Raw genomic sequence first — 22,698 nt, forward strand, 5'->3', positions numbered from 1 at the left:
CACATGTTTTAACCTGAACAGACAAGACCCAAAGGCCAGGAGCATGGCCAGCAAGAATGGGGGAAAAAAAATGAAAATGGCTGGGGGAAATTGGGTGGCTTGGACCAAATTGCTGAGTGCCAGAAGGCCTAAAATCAATGAGTACACAAACTGGGACTGGAAGCCAGCTGGGGAAACATTTGACCCCAGTACCATTACTCACTAGGCAATTCAAAATACTCTATTTAAAATTCTTGTTTGCTCTAGCAAAACTCTTTCACTTGAATATCTAGAGAAAAAAAGCTAAAGAGGCAGAAAATCATAACTGATCCCCACCAATTTTTAAATCACAGCTCATATTTGCAGATACTACATTCACTACTTTCCAAAATCTAGCTAGGAAATCAAACATGAGGCTAGGGGGCAAGGGGATTATATGCTTTTAGGTCATTCCTCATATATGTTTGAGGTGATTTATGTGAATGCCGTGCAGTGAAGTCCACAGATTTACTTAGAACTATGCACCTTCCAGAAAAGCGTAATTAAGTAATAGAAATTCAATTCAGGTAGAGTTCTCAGTTTCCTGTAGACATCCCTGAACAAGAATGCTTGTCTGTAGACAACAAATTGAATTAGGACGTTCACTGGAAGCAGTAGATGACCTGCCCCATTAAGCCAGTTGACATTTTGTTGTAATCTCTGACTGAAGGGACTATTCATGGAATTTTGCTTTCATTTCAGGTTTCTCCTACTTAATCCTCTGTGGTATATTACATGTTCTTCTTACAGAAATGTTATGCTACTAGGATTTCTTTGTCTGAAACACAGACAGCTGGCATTTGCCATCATTTAATTTTAATATGGTCTCCTCAGCCAAAGCTTAATTTAAGATGCATTTTTTTAACATAGAAACACTGGATTCCGTATCTGAGAGTCACCTAAATAAAAATCCATTTGGGAGCAGCACTCTCCAGTGGGACTGCCAAGATTTGGTGTCTTCTTCATTACCTTCTATATCAATATGCCTTGACATAATTAACTAGCATCTTAATCTGGCAAGTGTTCTACGCTGCTGAACTCCAACATGTTTTGATTTGATATAGTGTAATAGACATTTGTAATACTCCTTTCCTAACACATTATATATAAACAGCAATTCACTAGAACTAAGCCTGCAAAATAGGGCTAACTAATAGGATACAGATTGCCTTTAGACTTCATGTTGATCTACAACGTATTACTTTTGATTTACCTAACTCCATAATGTGTTCTCTGTCAGACCCATGACCACATGGTCAGTATGACTGTATCACCCAGATACACATAAAACACTTACAGAGAAATGAAGGCATGTGATTGCGGTTGGCACAGTACCAGCCTGGGTTAAGCACAGCATTTCTTCTTTCCCTTTTGCTGTTGTTAGAAAATGTACTCCATGACAAAAATCGGCGTCCTCATCAAAAAGGCAGCGCACTAAAAACCCCTGGGAAATAAACTGATTCTACTTCCCCTTTATCCTATTTGGTGGTATTGGGGAATAGAGCAGTGGGATTTACTCTTCTTTTCTTTTTTTTATAAACTGGCGTCATCAGTGTTTGTAAAGCAAATCTGTGTCTGTCCATTATTTGATGCTTTTTTGTTCATTCTTTTATTTTACTGTAGTCTCTGTCTCTCTTCAAAGCAATAAAAAGTGAGTTAACCTTGCAACAACATTTTGTGGAATGTCATGTGTTGTTCTCGTGAATTTGACATGTCATTTGACTTCAGGGACTGGACCCCTTGTACTGGTTGAAGGACATATGGAAAAAAAAAACAAAACAACTAAGGATTCTGTGTTATGATTTTATCCTAATCAGTGTTCTGATAGAAATGAACATAGTGGATTTTTATCAGCAAATTAAAACTGCTTCGTACATCAAGGCTCAGCATATTTGACACATCGTATGCCAACCTCTTTTGATACTTGCATTGTTTCCTTCCGTTTCCTTGGATATACTAAAAAACAAAAACAAAACCAAAAACCTAAACTATGAGTTTTCTTACAGATTAATTCCTTACGCCACTTATTTTGTCTTTCCCTCTGCCATCCTGATTGTCACAAATGGAGTTCCTCCCTTGGAAAGTGGTTTTGGAGGCCCAAGTCCGTTGTGCTCTCACGATACCCTGTGGGGAGCGGGGGCCCCACTGACTCAGAAGCCCATAAGTGGTATCTTGGAGGAAGCCCAACATGAGAAAAACTAAGGCCTCTGACATACTTTGCTTGTTCAAAGAACAGTTGGGAGTGCTGTCAAAGGTTATTCAAGGATATGCACATCTCTGGATTGGCCATACTACCATGTTTTTAATAAATTGATCCTCCATCTGTCAAATAGTTTTGTTTCAATACTTTGAAAGGATATTATGTCTCAGGAAACCAGCAGATTTTTGTGCAACCTCTCCATACATCCTCACTACCTAAAATCTCTACAATTTTGGGTCCAAAGCATGGGCTTCAACATTAAATTTTAGTAAGCTGCTCTTAAAAACATCATTGAGATACCTGACAGAGAAACAGAAAGAGCTCTGTCTTGCAGATCCCTGATGATCCCTCCAGCAAAACATTTAAGCAAATCCTTAAAGTCCATTTATGAACTTTACAAATGCAATCGGTTTATTCACATGCCTAGGATCAAGTAACTGCTTAAAAATTCAGCAGAATCAGGTGTTTGGGGCTTAGGGCTTTCAGGTTCTTTTGCAAAGAGTAGGCACCAGCTCAAAGTGGGCACTTTTCTCCCATCATTCTGCACTGTTTTCATGCTAGAAATGTGAAAACATTTGGTTTTGCATTTCTAATTGTTGCACAAATTTGGCATGAACTGCACTCAGACAATATGATACAATTATTATTCATTATTCTGGGAATCCTAAATGCTGATGTAATGTAAGAATGTACAGGTTTTTTCAGGGGGAAGCGACGGGAGAGGAGGAAGAGGGCTTAACCTCGCAATATTTAAAACCACGGCTGACTTCCAGTTCTTCAGGGAATTTAAAGGATGTCTTCACTAAGAGCAGATGCATATATACATATGTGTTCACACATATGTTCACACACTCAAGCTTACCACAGAACCTACAGGAATAGGACTGAACTTGGATAAAAGTCATCCCCTAATCAATGTGCAACTAGTTACTCAGGCAGGAGGGTCGCTGGCACTGGCTGTGGTCCGTGCCATGTGGCTGTGTTCAGCCAGCTGTGGAAACTGCACAGATTAAGCATACTAGTCAAAAGGGTCATCAGGTCAAGGCAGATTAATCTTTTGTAAATCCTAAAAGTAGAGGACAGTATTTCCAGTTCAGTCACTGCAGAGTGTATTACAGCTGTTGAGTCAGCTCTGTTCCTTAAACTGCAATCTCCCCTCTGCTCCCAGGTAGCCCTTGATGAACTGACTGCACTTTTTGAAATTGTCCTTGAGCTGGACTTGAACTTACACCTTGGCTACAGCTGGCAACAAAATGCCAGTAACAAAGCTGTCTCTGGCCAGATGCAGGTGTGTCAAACAACACAGCATAACCAATGATGATGCTGGATTAGCAAGAGAACATTTTCGTAAATGTTATAGCAACTTCTTTCAGCACTCAAAAAAATTACATTTTAAAATCTGCAGTTTGTACTATACAGACACACAGGAAAATTCTCCCAAATACTGTCAAATAGTATGGCTTCTAAACAGTCAACGGGAACATTAATATTTGTATTTATCTCTGTTCTTTGTATTGCTTTCCTTCCTTGGAGATACTTGGACCCCCTTCCAAACAATCCAGAAGCCAGATTTACAAGTGCAGCTACAAAAGACACACCTGCAAAAACAAATGATTTTCACTGAGCTCTATTTTTTACCAGTTTTTACCAGCCTAGAGTAAGAAAGACAGCTCTGATTAGATACACAGATACAGATTTGTTCTGGAAGCCAAGGAGCCTTTACATTCAACACCTTTTAGGCTTTATGCAGTACGTGCTGTACAAACAAGTACTGAGTTCACTGCAGGGGAAGATAATAATGCTTGCAGACTTCTGGAAATGTTTTGTTGAATGCTGTATAAATTAAAGCGTTTAGTCTAAGGCCAAAAAGAGATGCCAATGGAAGAAGATTCAGAGGCAGCAGGCAGAAGTCAGAAGTGACAGAAGGATTTAATTTATTACTTACACAACTAGAACTAACCAAATAATAAGATCAGACCTGCTAAGGTAACACAAAATAAAAACCTAAGGTCTAAAGGCTTGACAAGTATGCCTATAAACACTTCGATAAATTAAGTACACGCACTTGCCACATGTTATACAGGAACTTTACAGTAGAGATTAGATAACAAAAGGTGATATCTTCCCACTTGATGTTAACACTTAGCTTCCCACATGGAGATGCAATTTCCCACCAATTTCATATTTAATGCCTCCCCGGTAGGAATTTGCTTATTTTTTTTAGCATAACAACACATTCAGGAATTTCAGTATTAAGACTATTTTTTCTATTTATTTTAAGCAACTGCATTGCTTACATATTTATTTCCTGCAATATTTGCGTTTTGTCAATTAGAATCATTCACAGAAATCATCAGTTTCAGGAAAGGTCTTATAAAACCAGTTCCTTGGAATATTTTGTTTTTCTGAAATTGGTCCCTGGAATTCCTCTGTACCCAACTCATGTCTGAGGGTCTACAACCTCTGCTTCCCATTCCCACTGCCTGCTCTGGCATATGATACACCAGCTTGTGATGTGGTCACAGCTGCCCAGCATCTGCCTGTAGACTGGGGAGACCGTGCTATTGACCGAGAGAGTTGGAGGGAGATCTGGCCCGTAACTTGACTGTTCACAAACTTGCAGTCAGACTTTAGACAACCTACAGTTCTTCTGTGTCTGAATATCAATAATGCCATTTGGAAAATGAAAAGAAACCTCAAAAAAAAGCTCATTTTCAGAATTTCTTTAAGGAGCTCAATTACAGAAGTGATGTACAACAAATAAATGTATTTTTGCCTCCTATCCTAAAGAAGTCAAGGAGATCAAGCATCTCAGGATTTTGCTGGCTGTAATTTAGAGTTAATATCTTAATATAAGCTCTATTTTTTACCAGTTTTTACCAGCCTAGAGTAAGAAAGACAGCTCTGATTAGATACACAGATACAGATTTGTTCATTAAGCCTTTTATGTTTTGGAGCTACTAAATCTATTAGATTAAGGTAGATGCCTCTTTTTCCTCTGTTGAATTTATGGTAGTCATACAGGCATCTCATCTAGGCAGGTAGACAGGTACATCCATAAGAAAATTATCTCCTTCTAAGGTAAGTATCTGATACTGACTATAGAGGGAGCCTAACTACTACCTAAGCCTGGATGCCTCACTTCTATGTAGCCAAATTAGGTGAGCAGATGAAACCCGCTCATAGTACCTAAACACAGTTAAATGCACAGCTTGAATTGGAGGGCTTGAAAAAAGAGGATAGGTCATATATAGAGAGGTCCTGATGATTTTCAGCAAAATAAAATGACACAGATTAAGAGGAATGTAAAAATTCACAGCAAATGATGCTTTATCTGGAGTGGTGTCCAAGCAATCTGCCATACAGCTGTTGTGAATGGTCCTGAAGCCAGTAATACCCCAAACCAAACTGGAAATTGTAGATCAAGACACACCCTGGTATTCAGGCAGAGAAAGGTTTACACATCACGAGACCCTTCCTTTCAACAAAAGGACTGGGGGCACATTCATGGCAGATGATGGGAAACAGTGGGAGACAGCTATTTAACACAACTACATAAACAGACTTTCTAAACCTGTAGTGACTGATGCATTTCTGATTTATGATCATCGCAGGAAGGATTAGGATTAGGCATTCGTATAGGTTGTGCTACAGATAAAGGTCCTGGATTATACCTTGCCAAAACATAGTTTGAGGTCTGGGTGATCCCTTCCTGATTCAAAAAAGAGATCAAACAAAATTCTAATTTGCATCATAGCATCTCATTTACAACACCACACATGCTGCTTCAGGACTCCTGGGGCAGGGGCAACTCAGCCAATACAGGTAAATAAGACCACAGGAAGACACAAAGGATACATAACATTTCGAAGAGAGGGACATTCTGTGTCAAACAGCAGCACCCTAACCGCTGCAACGACACGACCGCTGATCACAAGCAGATTGTTACCATTTCCAAAGGTACTGCCGTAGGGTTACACTCCTGAGGCACTCAGTCCTACACACGATGTCTGTGTATGGCTGTCAATAAACTCAGCTCAGAATGGCTTGTGGTGCAAAACGGTTTTAGTGTGTCATCTTCTCTTAAAATCAAGAAAAGAGCAGCCAATTTCTCAATAATAGGCAGAAGGGTTAAGATAAAAGAGAATCAGGTGCCTGACCCCTTGAAATTTCCAGTTTCAATGTCCCTCAGAGATCATCTATGAAACGTTACCGCCTTGCCGCACTTAATGTATTCATGAACACACAGGGCTACCCACATTTGTGCAGCACAGCCTGCAAACTCCATGGCTGCAGCAAAGACTATTTTCTAATATAAATAAAACAATATTCTAGGACTCCCTCCAGGGCCATTAAGCTTTCCTCTGCTCAGTTAGTTTTGGCTTTGGACAATTACAATAAAAATATACGTTAACTGTGGTTCTTCCACTTTCTTAAGCATGTGGGAATTCTGAGGACTACAGATGAAAAAGGGAGAAAAATGTTATTTATATACACTTTTTATATATATACTTTATATTTATTTACATACATAAAACATTTAAAGTAACTTTTCACATATTTTCTATTACATATTGGTCTGTCTCTCTATCTATCCATCTATCTATCTAGATAAATAAAATTCACAATAAACCAAAGACCCAGCCACTTGAAAACTTCTTCACCACCAGGTCCCAGGTATTCATAAGTCCCCTTGCATGGCTGTTTCAGGCCTGAGAGAACAGCTCCACCTGAATTTCCTCTGACGTGCCATGGATGAACTGATGGACTACAGCTGTAATAGCAATTTAATGCTCCACTCTCTGAGCTGAGACCAGCTTGCATGAAATGACATGACTCCATGCTATCAAACCCACATTGCCACAAAACTGCCCACTGGAGTTAGTCTGCTCTTGTACTAACTCCCAAGCCACTCAAAGAGTTTGGGAGAGCTAACGCAGGTGCAAGTCATGCCTGGGACCATTCTACCAATTTAACAATATAGGGAAAATGTGGGCCCTCTCCAGAAGGAAATGGAAGACTGAGCTACCCAGGATATGGAGAAGGCTGAGGTACTCAACGACTTTTTTGCCTCAGTCTTCACCAGCAAGTGTTCTAGCCACATTGTTCAAGTCATAGAAGGCAAAGGCAGGGACTGGGAGAATGAAGAAACAACCACTGTAGGAGAAGATCAGGTTCGAGATCATCTGAGGAACTTGAAGGTGCACAAGTCCATGGGACCTGATAAGATTCAACATGAGCCAGCAATGTGCGCTCACAGCCCAGAAAGCCAATCGTATCCTGGGCTGCAGCCAAACAAGCATGGCCAGCAGGTCAAGGGAGGTGATTCTGCCCCTCTTCTCCACTCTCATGAGACCTCACCCGGAGTGCTGCATCCAGCTCTGGGGCCCCCAACATAGGGATATGGACCTGTTGGAGTGAGTCCAGAGGTGGGCCACAAAAGCTGGAGCACCTCTCCTATGAGGACAAGCTGAGGGAGTTGGGTTTGTTCAGCCTGGAAAAGAGAAAGCTCTGGGGAGACCTTATAGCTGCCTTCCAGTACCTAAAGGGGGCCTACAGGAAAGATGGGGAGGGACTCTTTATCAGGGAATGTAGTGACAGGATGAGTGCTAATGGTTTTAAACTGAAAGAGGGTAGATTTAGATTAGAAATTAGGAAGAAATTCTTTACTGTGAGGGTGGTGAGACACTGGCACAGTTTGCCCAGAGAAGCTGTGGATGCTTTTTTCCTGGAGGTGTTCAAGGCCAGGCTGGATGGGGCTTTGAGCAGCCTGGTCTAGTGGGAGGTGTCCCTGCCCAGGGCAGTGGATTTGGAACTAGATGATCTTTAAGGTCCCTTCCAAGCCAAAACATTCTATGATAGAAGATCAGGGTCCAGTGCCCAGCACTGTTTAATCTACTACATAGACAACAGCCAGATCTCACAGGAAAGTCTGCTCTACAGTACTGTCATTCTGCTAATTGAATTTCCGTAGCAAAATTGGCTCTTCATTGTCATTACTCTCGTTTGATTGTCATAATAAGATCAAACTGTGAATTTCCAGACCACTGCCACTGGTGCGGTCCCTGGCTCTAGGTCCCTTGTGCTGCCCCACTGACCTAGACCAGGTGAAGTGAGTATCCAAAACAAAGTAGGACCCCCTGGACTCCAACCCTATTCACAAAAGCAAGGCTTCTGATTTCTGTAATGGAGACTTCTGCCCTCTTCTTGTTACCAGTCCAAACCAGAACCCACCATCAATACACCCCGATTGAGGTACACATCCCAAGGCGTATCTTGTACAGTTCATTTTTGCTTTCCAGCAGTCACATGCAGTGAGTCTCTAACCACAGTTTTGTAGTCAGAACATTGAAAAATTCCAGATGAAGCAAAAGAACCCAAGTGTGATGAACCATGAATAAGAAACAGTCCAGGTCCCATAAACAATGCTGGCAGGTGCTGCCTTGTCACTGCAAGGGAGGCCGGAATTTCTATTCTTCGAAGACCTCCAGTTTCTATACAACTCATTAGAGTTCCTTTGCAAGCAGAAAAATTGCTAGAGGGATGCAGGCAGCCAAACCTGAGTCTTTCACTGGCTGGTCTTTTTTTGGAGAGACATAACACTGGAAAGTGGGATCTGAACAACATCTGACCTCACACAGTCAGGCTTCTGATCTTGGCCCGCACGTGTAGTCATGCAGCCAGAGCCCTGATGCAGCTACCTAACTGTGCACGCAAGATGCACAGCCTGGGTCAGCTACAGGAGACCTCACAACGGGCTCTTTGTCTTGGAGTGACAGCAGTACGCCCTGATCCAAATTCATCCAGGTGAGTGATGAAATGCTGTTATCTCTTGCAAGGATGTGCAGATGTAACTGGTTTTCCCCATTAGCACTGGGCAATATAATATGCTGCCATGCACCAGGGGATGTATATAGCTGGCACTTTATAGAAAAGATTTCAGACGTCTGTGGTTACAGGCCCCAGATACTGAACTATGAGCACTACAACACAAAATTGTGCTGCCTGTTAGCAATAAGCAATGAGTATTTGAGTCTGTTTTCACAAGCAAACCAAAGATGCAATCAGCTGCAGACTCTGGAGGACTGGAAGTAGGCAAAAGCTTCCCAAATACAGTCCATGAATAAAAAACACCCCCAGAAGGCAGGAGCAATCAATTCATCACAAAGAAATGCATCCCAGGAACATTAACTTCCTGAGAAAATTAAATACTGTGGATTTTCTTGGCACATACAAGAAAGCTAAATATATTTCCTTAACTGCAAACAGTTATTAAACACAGTAGATTATACAAATAGATAAAAAACCCCATTTCATAACTAGGTATATCTTTGCTTTCAAAAACATTCCAGTAAAGAGACTCGCTTGCCAGTGCAATGGGGTTTTAAGGCACCTGCAATGCCTTTAACCACTTCAGCAGCCTGACAGTGCTGTCCTGTATGAACAGGAAAAGTTCTCTTCACTGCTTAGGTTCTTTAAATGCAATTTATTTCTATACAATGCTGAACTGTGTAGTTTCAGAGGAGCACAAATGTAATTTAGCACTGCAGAAGCAGCATGTATGACACTAAACTACATCTGACTACTGACAAAAATCCTCTTGAAATTAGAATCAAGCCCATAAACATCAGCACAAAGTATAATGCAGCTGGATCCATTTCCTCGTATTTGAAAGAGAACTAATTATAGAAATATGAAACACCATGAGCAGACCTTATATTTAATAATGATTGATTCATTCCTGACATGTTTCCTCCAAACTGAGTTTCAACCTGAGTGGGAAAAATCTCAGAGATACTGTGTCAAGTCATATTCAAGCTCCAAAGCTCTCAGGGTATCTTTGATTTTCTGTCATTGATGAAGATCTGCTTGAGGAACTAATGCTTCCTTATGTTGTAATCACTTGCACTACAATCAAGGTTGGTGACATCCTATTGCACCAAAGTAAACTACGGGCTTAGTAGGGTGTAAAGCTTTTACTCCAATTAGCTAATTGTAGCCTTGCGGTACAACCTTCAACTGCTGTCTGTATTTACCTGCTTGATTGTGTTCTCCAGACCACCAAAAGTATGGTTGTCCCAAACCACAGATCTAAGTTGTGACCCAAACAAGATAGAAGCACCAAGGTAGAAGTCCTAACACTGAAACCACTGGTAAGTGAAAGCCCCTGAATATTGCACTTTTACAGCATTTGATACAACTTTAGTACATACCTCTAGTACACACCTGCAAAACTCTGGCACTATTCAACCCTTTAGGCAAAAGCAACAATGATGGCAATGATGGAATCTTTAGCAATCAAAAAAGAAGTTAAGACTTGTATGTGGAAGACTGTTCACATTCTGGGAGAACACATAAGGATGGAGCCCAAAATGCTGTATATTCATGTCACTCCACAGGTTTTGATGGCAGTCAGGGTTCTCCCCATTTCCTATTCTCTATTTCACTTTCGGCGATGAGCAAAAATTCTACTTTCAAAACAGTTCTCATCTCATAAGCTATCATCTTGGGGAAAAAAAGAGGAGCGGCAATTGACAGCAGGTTTTCTCCAATTCAGTTGTTCTGCTTTTGTTTGTGAAGAGCCAGAAAAGATGGTTATTTGGGCTGGTGAGATCCCTTTCCTTCCCATGGAGACACTGACATTGATTTTAGCACCTTACTGATTTATTCCTGAGGATATGAACCAATGAGAATTGCAGCTTCTGAGTACCTTAAAAAATAAAAAAAATAAAAAAGAGAGAGAGAACAACGTACTCTTAACGCATGATTTGGATCATAGGAATTCCGTCCATTGTATCCTTTCATATGTTTTAGAAAGAAAAACTGTAAAAATTTACAAGACACCATGTATAGGAGGAAGCAACATTGCATTAGTTGTCATAAGAAACCCACAGTGCCTCCCCTTTGTTGTTTCACCAGTTTAAAACATTTTATGGCTCTCTTCCATTCTAATATTCTTCTTTTGGAAGTTCATTCTATTCCTAATTCCATCTTAAAATGCAGGTGGCTAATGCTGTGTGGATGTTCAGTGGTCTCCTCTGGGAAGGGCCCCTCTCTCTCCAACCAAGACATGCATGAAATGAGATCTTCTTTGTTACCATGATAGCTATGCAATGTCGCCCATGACTAGGACAACACAGATGCAATTAGACTATTAAATGTGGATGCTCGCATTTCAACCTGTAAATAAATGAAAACAAATCACAGGGAGAATGTGTCTTGATTTAAGAAACGGGACTCTGAAAGAAAAAACACAAACAAACAAACAAACATTATCTGAGACTTCCACTGAGTTCCAAGATAATTTGTTGCACTGGGCATACCTGATAAATAAGGCCAATGTGGCACAAGGCACAGAGGTTTCTCAGGAACCTCATGAATAGAAAACTACATTCAGTTTAATGCTATCAGGTAACAGAAGTGAAAAATGAAGAAAGAAAACAAACAAACAAACAAAAAAACCAAACCAAACCAAACCAAAAAAACAAGAAAGGGTAATGTATATTTGGATCTTTTAAATATTTGCAATTTGGTAATAGATAATTTTTAAAGCATCATGGTAAAAAACAGTATTTCAAAACAAGTGACATTTTCAAATTGAGATTCTCAGTCTTCTGTTATAATCACTACCTAACCCTCTCAGACCAGATTTTTAAGTCACAGAAACAAAATTCCATCCAAAACTGAAAGACTAAAAATTCATGTAACTAGGATAGAGCCCTCCTCTGCTGTTCTGCTTTTTCACTAGTTCCTTCCCCCATTCCAGGTTTTTAGGCAGTAAGCTGTTTGTGATTGCCTCCTGCTCTCCTTACTCAGGGCATAACACAGTCTGAGTTAACAATAAACAATGGAGTTTGCTTCTGAACATTTCAGACCTTGTTTGACCCATAGGTCAAACATTCTGTGCTTTGCATCAGAAAATGCCTTGTGAAAGTGGACAGACACAACATCAAATTATGCCCTATTGAACAGTATTTTAAAAAGCCCTTTTAATGCAGGTAGAAGGATAGAATCATAGAATCTTTAAGATCATCAAGTCCGACTGTTAACCTAACACTGCCAAGTCCACCATTAAACCATGTCCCTAAGCACTACATCTTCTAAATACCTCCAGGGATGGTGACTCCACCACTTCCCTAAACAGCCTGTTCCAACGCCTGACATCCCTTTCAGTGAAGAAATTTTTCCTGAAATCCACCCTAAACCTCCCCTGGTGCAACTTGAGGTCATTTTCTCTTGTCCTATCACTTGTTATTTGGGAGAAGAGACCAACCCCCACCTTGCTACAACCTCCTTTCAGATCGTGGCAGAGAGCAATAAAGTCTCCACTCCACCTCTTTTTTCTCCAGGCTGAACAACCCCAGTTCCCTCAGCTGCTCCTCATAAGACTTGTGTTCCAGACCCCTCACCAGCTCCTTTGCCCTTCTTTGGATGTGCTCCAGCATCTGAATGTCTTTCTTGTAGTGAGGGACCAAAAACTGAACACAGTATTCGAGGTGGGGCTTCCCCAGTGCTGAGTACAGGGAAACAATCATTTCCCTAGTCCTGCTGGCCACAGTATACATACAAGCCTCCTCCTATTGGCCTCCCTGGCCACCTGGGCACACTGCAGGATCATGTTCAGCCGGCAGTTGACCAACACCCGCAGATCCTTTTCCATCAGGCAGCTCTCCAGCCACTCTTCCGCAGGCCTGTGGCGCTGCATGGAGTTGTTCTAACCCAAGTGCAGGACGTGACACTTGGCCTTGTTGAACCTCACACTGTTGGCCTTGGCCCATCGACCCAGCCTGTCCAGGTCCCTCTGTAGAGCCATCCAACCCTCGAGGAGACCAACAGTCCTGCACAACCTGGTGTCATCTGCAAACTTACTGGGCGTGCACTCAATCCCCTCATCCAGATCACTGATAAAAGATATTAAACAGAACCGAAACCAATACTGAACCCTGGGGAACACCACTTGTGACCGGCTGACAACTGGATTAATTCCATTCACCAGAATTCTTTGGGCCTAGCCATCCAGCCAGTTTTTTTACACAGTGACATGTACACACCTCCAAGCCATGAGTAGCAGCTTCTCCAGGAGAATGCTGTGGGAAATGGTATCAAGGGCATTACTAAAGTCTAGGTAGACAACATTCACAGCCTTTCCCACGTCCACTAAGTGAGTAAACATGTCATGGAAGGAGATCAGGTTACTTAAGCAGGACTGAGTCATTGCTCCTCTCTTCGAATACCAAAAAATGGTGGAAGTCTAAACCAAAACTCAATCTGTGTTTCGAAATGCTTTGTGTTTGATCCTATCTACAAATTAGAATAAATTTAGATACATAGAATCACATTCTTAGCTTCTGTTAATCTATTACAGTCTGCTTAAGTGGGGAAGAGAGAGACAGTTAAGTGTTACCAAATCAGTTAGGTTTTACGCTCTAGCCTCATGCTTCCCTTGCATACAATTCCAGAAACATCTACATCCTTCTGGCTGTCTTAAATGCCTTCCAAATACCTGTTGCTCTCCATGGAGATAGAGAGAAGACCAAAAGTCAATACAACCATCAGAATCAAAAATCAAAATGATGTAAAGCTAATTAAGACTTGACCTCTGTAGCACAGAACTATGATCTTTTCATGGCAGGCTTTGGAAATCATCACATGTGAATTTTCTCCACTGAAAAAATGATATGCTATACACATAAACCACTAAATTATCTGATTATAATCCAAAATAATATGTTTTAGAACAGACACTTTTTTTCCCACTGGATTGGAAGGGACTAAAGATCTTCAAATGCACTTAGTCAACACAGCTACTAGAAATGGTCATACTAATGGTGTACATTGTGTTGGTGTAGCAGATGGAACTGTTGGACAGAAAGTGTTTTGTTGACAGAGTGAATTGTAAAGCCTGGTTTTATTTAAGAAAAAAAATCAGTCAAATTGTGTCTAGAATGATTCACAACAGCAACAAAATACTTTGGATTTGCTTTCAATTCTGTCAGAAAACAGCTGAACATATTGCAGAAAGAATTCATGCTGTTGGAAGTCCTGAAAAACAATCTTGTTCTCAAACATCTAGATATTAGCTGTCTATCGTAAAGAGCACATAGAGTCAAACTGCTGCAGGCTTAGGTAGAGAAGTACATGATCCTGAGAAGAAAACCAATGTATTCATCTGAAAAGCACACTGAATGACAAAACAAGTGTTTAATAGCAAGAGATCCAGCCATGGAAGTATTTCGAGGCAAAGTACCATGGGCCTTCGCATCAGCTCCCCAGCCTTGGTATGGAGACAGCAAGAAAGCCTGCTTATTTCTACATGCAGCCCTCTTAATTCTCATGGTTGAAGTTCCCTGAGGAGACCTTCCTTCCAAGGACTCCCTTCTTAGTAACACTCAGAAAGGTTCACTCTCACCTTGGTTCCTAATTCTGTAATTGCAAATGTGTGGAGAACTGCTAAGTTATGTATACAGAGCTGCCACCAAGACCGGATGCTGTAACAGCCTTGTGTAGCAAACAGTTATGTTTGAGATAGGATCCATGCTCATCGAGAAGACAGCATAAAAAAACTGTAACATTTATAATACTTCAGTGTTTTCCATGTTCAATGGACTGTATAAATAAAATGGGATCATTGACTCAATCTAATTGATGCTGCTGTGTTTGTACAGTAGAGAAAGTAGAAAACTTCAGGAGACATATATACGTGTGTGTGTACATATATATCAGTGTTTTGCACTGACAGATATATATATATCTCTGTATATATATATATATATGAACACATAACAGTGAAACTACTTCTCCATTGAAAGCATATGGTAGGACATGCATATTTTCAAGCTGGCTTGATAAAAAATAAAAAAAAAAATTAAAAAAACAGACCACCAAACAGAAACTTGAGGAAGTTTCTGCTGTTAGATTCCATACGATAATTTGGGTGCCTGTTCTGGCAGAGGAGAAAGCTTTAAATGGGATCCTTGTACTGTGGCAGTGAGGCTACAGCCTGCCTTCACTTTGGACAGGGTGAGTATGTCAGCCCTGCCCTAAAATAATCTCCAAGACAAACAAACCATCAAAACAGAAACAAACAAACAAACCCTGCCCAGACGGTGTGCACATGGAATTCATATCCATGATAGTATATTAAAATCAAATCAGTGGAATGCCAGCAAAGTCACTGGAATTAATGTGAAAACCAGTGCTGGTGACAGCAGCCAGACCAAAGCTGACTGACCACAGGTCTCTGCACCAACTGCAATGACAGGGCAGGATTTCCTTCCAACCCATGGTAACGCAGCTGATGATAAAGATGACTTCTCGTCAAAGAATGACCTCCTCCAGAGGTTATGAGGGAAATATAAATTACAAGAACAGCTGTAATATGGAAGAAGACCTCTCCTCTCCCTTCAGCATCCTTTCTCAGTGACATTTTACTGCATGGACCCATGGGACATTCCGGCCCATGCTCAAAGGACACTGAGCAAGCAGTATGCAGGAAGCCAGCATGGAGGTTTGAGACGTGCTTTGTACACGCTACAGACCCTACTGTATGTGGAAAAGGATAACGTCAAGCTCAGGGACTCTGGGTTATTTGATATAGCCTCCTTTCCCTGAAAGTTCCTGCCAGTCTCATACTTTAAATCATCTTCCTACACACATCCGTGACTGCCATGCCTCCTCTGTAAAAAGGCCAGGACTGTAGCTGACCCAGGAACAGGACTCTGGGCAGTGGGTGGATTTCCACTTTCCAATCTTCTCCCACTTCTTCTCCCTTCACCTTGTAACAAACAGAATTACCCCATGGAAAAACTCTCCTACCCTCAGAGTAACTCACTGTAAGGGAGCAGGAATTTTTGCTCTCACTGCTGATGCAGGAGATACCCCAGACAGCTTCAATCAGGAAGCAAGTTTGCCCTCGGAAAAGAGAGCCATGCACTAAGACCATCAAAGTAAGTGTACTGTGCTTTACAGTCACTTTCAATGGAGCTCAAGGCTTCAGTTTTTACTCTAAAATAATCTGTTATCCTCTGCAAATACAAATGCAGCATCAGAATTTTATCTTCAGACAGTAACAATCACTTCTTTTTTCCTGCTGTGTCCCACTCTGCAAGTCTGCCATTTCAAGCATTTCTCCTATTTCTCCTATGCTTTTTCCTCCTGTGGTTTCAAGGCTCTTATTTTAGGAAATAGGAAGCTTCATGTGCCACCTCTGCATTAGATACTACACTCTGTATTATTAACTATTGCCCAATTTTGATATATATAAAAAAATCGAGCAATATATGTATAACACTTCAAGAAAGTATTTTACTAAATGTCTATTTCTGAGCACGTTAGTAGTAATGCAGTGGAATCACTCACACATTTCATTGTCTTGCTCAACAAATTTCAGTTTTATTGTTGTCCTAATTCTATTTAAAAATAAACAAATACGTTATCTTTTATCCTAAAATGCACCATTCATGAAAAAGATCACATTTCAATGTGTGATAGTGTCTGAAATCACCATGATGTTATCCACTATCATTTCAATGCAGTTGTCTTTATTTTACTTCAATTGATAAACCCGTGTAAGTTTAATATCAATGCCTCAATGATGATGCCATTAGAAATATATTTGTACTATATTAAGCATGCAAGATTATCAAACAGAGAGGTAGATGGGGCTCACCAGTGTATTCAGACCATGGTGGAATTGGACTGTCCTTCAGAAATAGGGCCAACTCTGAATTCCTCATGATCTTCCTTTGCCTTCCAAGCAATTGATCCCAGCCCAACGCAATCACTCTAAACAATGGGAGGGTCTTGCCTGTATGCTTGCAAATTATTAATGCTTGCCTGTATTTGTGACAAGGCAAGTGGTGTGTATGCATATCACTTGATGTATTTTTCCATGTGTGTTATCAAGCAATAGCAGACTTAATGGATAGCAAGCTGATATGTCAGCTGTATTTGTGTGCAAATCATAACCCAGGGATTATACTATTATTACTGGCTGCATTTTCAGAGGATGCTTAGGCATAAGGGTGTCTTACAAATAACAGGAATGAAAACAACTGCAAATTCTAAGCAGCATATACACATACAGAGGCTGGGCAGTTCTACTTCAGTGTTATAATATAACTGTATTTTTCTATTAATTTAAGAGAAAAACCTGTTAGTCAATGATAGGTCCAGTTTAGAAAGAAACCCTATTTTTTAAAAAAAATAATCTTAATGCCTGCAGAATGGCATGTAATACAATAGATGTCTAGAAGATAATCCCATGAGTTCAAATTATGAAAGTAAAACACAGAAAAACAAGACCCATGCAATAACCCATACACTAAGCCTCTATATTAGTGTATGTACTGAAGTAGTTTGCAAATTATGATTGTTGCTGTATTTTTCAGATCAATACTCTTTACTTTGCAATTCCTTGACTATAAACGCACAAAATCAAAGTGAAAGTTTTGTCTTCTTATGGACTGGTTGAGGAAGGAAGTTGTACCAAACCATATTGCTGTGCAATTGCAGAGCAAAATGAATCCTAGTTGATGAGGCTGTTGTAGGAACAAGCACCATGCAAATCATATCATAAATCCATGATGCAATTAGTTGAAGACGCAATTACCCAAAGACCTGCAATATGATATTGAAGTACGTATTAAAAAATAATGTAGCATTTGGAAACCGTTAAACAGTATTTTATTTTTTTTTAAGTGGCAACCTTTGGGCTGTACAAATGCATTCTTTGAGGAGCAAAATTAAATAATGGATTATAGGGACATTTTCTGTAAGTAATATAAAATAGTTTCTACATCTCAGAATTTTAAAAGCAGTTTTACAACTCAAAATGGAAATGAAAACTTATTTCCGATGACCAATTCTACCATGACAGTTTTGTTAGCTAATTCTTTCAGGAATATTTATTCTCTGTCTATGCGATTCTCTCTCTCTACAGAGATATGCACGATGTACAGCAAGGGTTTTCTGAATTTGTCAGAGGACAGTGCTAATAGTCAGGACTCCAGGAGTTTACACAAAATGGAGCAACTTGCCCAATCCCAGGAGCTTTTTTGAGTGTAATTAATTTACAATGCTTCATTTTTGTTCAGGTGACGTGGGAGAAATACACAGATAGAATAGCAGCTCTTTGGCCATCTAGGAGTGCAGCCAACAAAGCAAACAGATAACTGATATTTGTTATTCTTGCTTTCTTTTGGAGAATTTTTTAACCCTTATCTTTTCTATGGAAGAACTCCTTAAAATCATCTTCACATGCAGAATTAGAACACATCTACACTCCCATGAACAGTCCTTCACACTCCCAGCTTACTCCATAACCAGCTGCAATCCAGATGCCATGTGACTGCATCAGTGTGATGCGGAGTCCAGGCTATAAATCCCGCCTTCCTGAGAGCAGACATGCAGCTGTCTGCACGATGCATAAGCGTCCTTGATGTCTCAGGACTCGCTCGGCAGTAAGCCAAGGACATGAGGGATCCAGTGAGTGTCAGCACAGCCAGACTTGCCAGGGAAAGGAGCTAACATCATGGGCAGCGTTAAGGTCTTGCAAGCAGCACAGTGACGCTGTATGTCTCCAACCGCATACATTGCCTGGACACAGATGCCTCCGAGTGCACAGCTTGACCACTCCTGCTAGTCCCGGGATCAGATATGGTGTGTACACCATGTGAAGTGGCAGAGAGACTGCTGCTTTACTAACACATCTGAGATCTGTTTGAGCACAGGACCTGGGACTTCAGCCTCCTGCTTATTCTAGGCCTCCTTGTATACCACGGCTGGGTTGTGTCTGGGCTTAACAGTTCTTTGTATTCTTTAAGGAAAGAAGTTTATTTAAGTTACAAAGCCCAGACCTTCTATAATTATCCTTAAGAGTGCCAGTTCTGTGTACATTAAGTCCAGAAATATTAATGGCATCACAGGCTGAACTTGAGTGTGTTTGAACACTCAGTTAATTGGAATACTTGGTCTCTCTCTGCTTTGGATTGCACGGATACATGGGACTTACCACAGCCACATCATCACATTGTTCATTTCCAGTATGACTTGCCCTCCAGTTCCACAAGGTTAACTTCAATGGTTAAGTTTATTTTTTTAATATTAACATTCACATTCAGTACAGTTATTTTCTGTTATTGATTAGAGACAGAACTCCCTTCCTTTGGCCCATACTTGGTATCTCTCATAGCCGCATCCCTTTTCACCAGCATGCATTAGTGCTATAATGGAAAATCCAGAATGCTTCTCAGCTTTGACAAGGCTGTAATATTAATCAGTGTGCTATACTAGAAATGCATTTAAGCCTTGTTAGCAGACATCACATAATCTCACTTATATCAGAATAGTACAAAATGTGATCAGCCTGGCTAATCTAAGACGCAGTACTTCTGCTGTGTTATGTTATGTCTAATAAATGGACAGCTGCCTTATACCGAAGCTTGCACTTATTTAGTTTTTGAATGTTGTTTTAGACTGACAATAATGAGTTTAGAAAGATGTTTTCAACTGTTCCCCAAAGATGTTTGACCTGCCAAGATCAAATAAAACTCTGTCATAATATAGGCACAATAGATTAAACATATTTTTTAGGTTTAAATCTTTTTCTGGCAGTGACATTGTAATCTGCAAGCCAGAAAGATATATGAAGACCATACACTGAAATATTCCCAATAGGAAACCAAAGCAAAATATGTAAAAAAATCACTGAAGCCTATTGCAATCTCACGGTCCTGAAATGAGTATTTCCCTCAGAAGTCAAATCACTAAGCAATGCTAGTATGGTTATTCTGCTTTTTAGTTACAGCTGTGCTTCATTGCCTGTAAAATTGTAGAACATAAAAAGGAAGGAAGCAGGGGAGGCATTAAAGTCTCTGAATGTTTTTGATGGGGTCTTTTCTGTCCCAAGCGTGGGAGGTGAGAAAACATCAGAACTTCGGGTGCAGTAAGGGCAGCTAATGACACTCAACTGGATGTGAAATATCTTTTACAGGGAGGATGGAAATATGGCCAGGGCAAACTGCTTTATGGACAGATGGGCAAAAATTTCTTGGAAAAAATCCATGGCAGCAGAGTCATGCTTCAAAAATAGTGCTGATGGGGTTCAGTTTTCATTTTAGCTTTATCTCCTTCTCCATTCAGTTTGTCACTGCAGCAAAATCATTGGGAATACTGACACCAGTGCACTGGAAGGTGAGAGGTTTTCTGTACTTTTTCAAAGCCTGCTAAGGTGATTGGGAGTTTTTTCCTGGATTCCTGAAACTTCTGTGAGTCCCCAGTGAGAATGGGATGCTTTTTCACAGAAGTACCTCACGCTTCTGTTGTATTACAGAGATAGATTTATCGGACAGCAAATGAATACCTGCGTTTCTCTGCCAGCAGCATCAGAAAGGGCTTCAAAGTTTCTCTGAGAGGTGCCCTTCTCCTATCTTTGTATGAAGGATGTTGAATTTTCTTAGCATGAGTGCGTTCACTCCTGCAATTTGTAGTTCTGCACATCCCCCTGTTATCACAAGTTCAGTAGATTATGATTATTGATTCAAGTAGTTTATAATATTAATCAAGTAGGTGTCTGAAAAACATAGCTCATAAAATAGTGCTTTATTTTTTGCATAGGGAAATTACGTTTATTTGTCCGTGATATTTATATGAACATGACCCTATCCATTTGTCTCACAGGTCTCCCCTAATAGTACCCAAATCAATCTACCAATATTTCAGCTGAATTTAACAGAAGGATCAGTACCTGCCATTAAGACAGGGAGAGAGATTTGCTACTACTGCCTCTGATGATGGGAAGACAAGGTGCTCTCATTCCTCATCCACTTGGTCCTACTGAGCAGGGCAGGCTGGATGGCCAACCGGCCCATGAGCCCCTCAGGTGACACACAAGGTCCCTGACCCATCACTGCACATGCTGCCTGCTGCCAGTGCAGAAGGATGGAGGTGGGAGACGGTGCTGAGGACATTGGGTTGTGATGGGGACATTGGGTTGTGGGGCCCAAGGAAGTGAAAGGGCAGACCTCTGGATATTAAAGAGAGAGAGTGTGGAACTGGGCAAAAGTGAGAGCACAGCAATAGTGTTGTAGAAAAGCACACAGGGAGAGAGACTGCTGTGGCAAGGGCAGGGAGATGGAACCAGGGGTCATGCAGGAGGGCCTGCATTGTACGGCCAACAGATCACAAATCCATAGGAATCCTGAATTCATCTTTTCAGGGAACAACTTGTTTTGAACACTCCTGATAGGGTATTTGGTGTAAAACTGCTTACATTGGCATCACACCAAAACTGTGGTTTTGCTGGTATTCTCTGAATCCAAGGGTAGGCTGACCTTCTATTTCCCATCTTTTCCTTGGTACAAATTCAGATGTACCAATGCTCCAGTTTATGGGAAAAAGTTGGTCTTTTCAGTAAAACCAGAAATTCTAGCATAAAGGTTAGAAATGGCTTCAAAAAAACCCCTTTCTAATAGTTTCTGAGAAATCCTGCTTCTTTTCAGCTAGTGACACCCTCTCTCCAATTTTGTTTTCAACACGGAAACTCAATTTTTTTAATTAAAGAAACATTGAGTATTGTATCTCAGTTTTCACTCAGGGTTTTTTTTTAAGTCACAATTTTTTAAGCCAAGTTCAAAGTTTTTATTTTAAAATGGTTACTCTTGTCAATACTGGGAAGCAGTAGGGGGGGAAGCTTCTGTTCTCAGCTCTGCCAATGACTTCTCATGGGACCTAGCCATCTAAATTTCATGCTGTCTTAGTTTAACCCATCTGTAAATTGAATGCAATAAGCAACCTCATGAAGTTGTTGGGAAGTCTCTATAATACCTGACAAGTATTTTGATGTCATCCCATGGTCGCTTGCATAAGGGGAGTATGGTTATTGTGAGTGTTTTTTAATTCCTATTTCCTTTTCTCAGCCCAATCTTGTTTTCATGTCTTTTTGCTGCAGCTCTGATTTCATCCTGTGGAATCTGTTGAATTTGTGCTATATAGGGACCAGAAATGGGTTTGTCTTTTAAAGCACAGATATCATATTATGCATTTTCTAGCGACGTATCTCTTTCTCAATTAACTACTTCTGGCTTCTTACCAGATGTTAGTACGGTAAAATTTAAAGAATCTGGAATCCACATTGTACGTGTGTACAAGGTTCATTTAATTAAATGGAAAATATGCTGCCTTGGCTATTTTTCTTTTAAAAACTAATGCTTCTCCACTTCAAGTTTTAAAAACTACATGAAAACCAGACTTAAGGTAGATTGAAAACAGGTTCATGTTCCATGCAGAGCATTTCAGAGTATATCCTCAAACCTTTTCCTGCACAATTTGAAGTCTGTATTAGCTACTGCAATTGACCCATCTTTGTTAAATTAGATTTGAAATAAAAACCAAACCATACAGTGTAAGCTAGCTGAACACAGAGTAATTCTGCATCCTGATACCAAGAATAAAAGTAATTTTCCTGACATATTCAACACAAA

This window comes from Chroicocephalus ridibundus, chromosome Z, assembly GCF_963924245.1.
Source record: "Chroicocephalus ridibundus chromosome Z, bChrRid1.1, whole genome shotgun sequence".
In the NCBI taxonomy this organism is placed as follows: domain Eukaryota; kingdom Metazoa; phylum Chordata; class Aves; order Charadriiformes; family Laridae; genus Chroicocephalus; species Chroicocephalus ridibundus.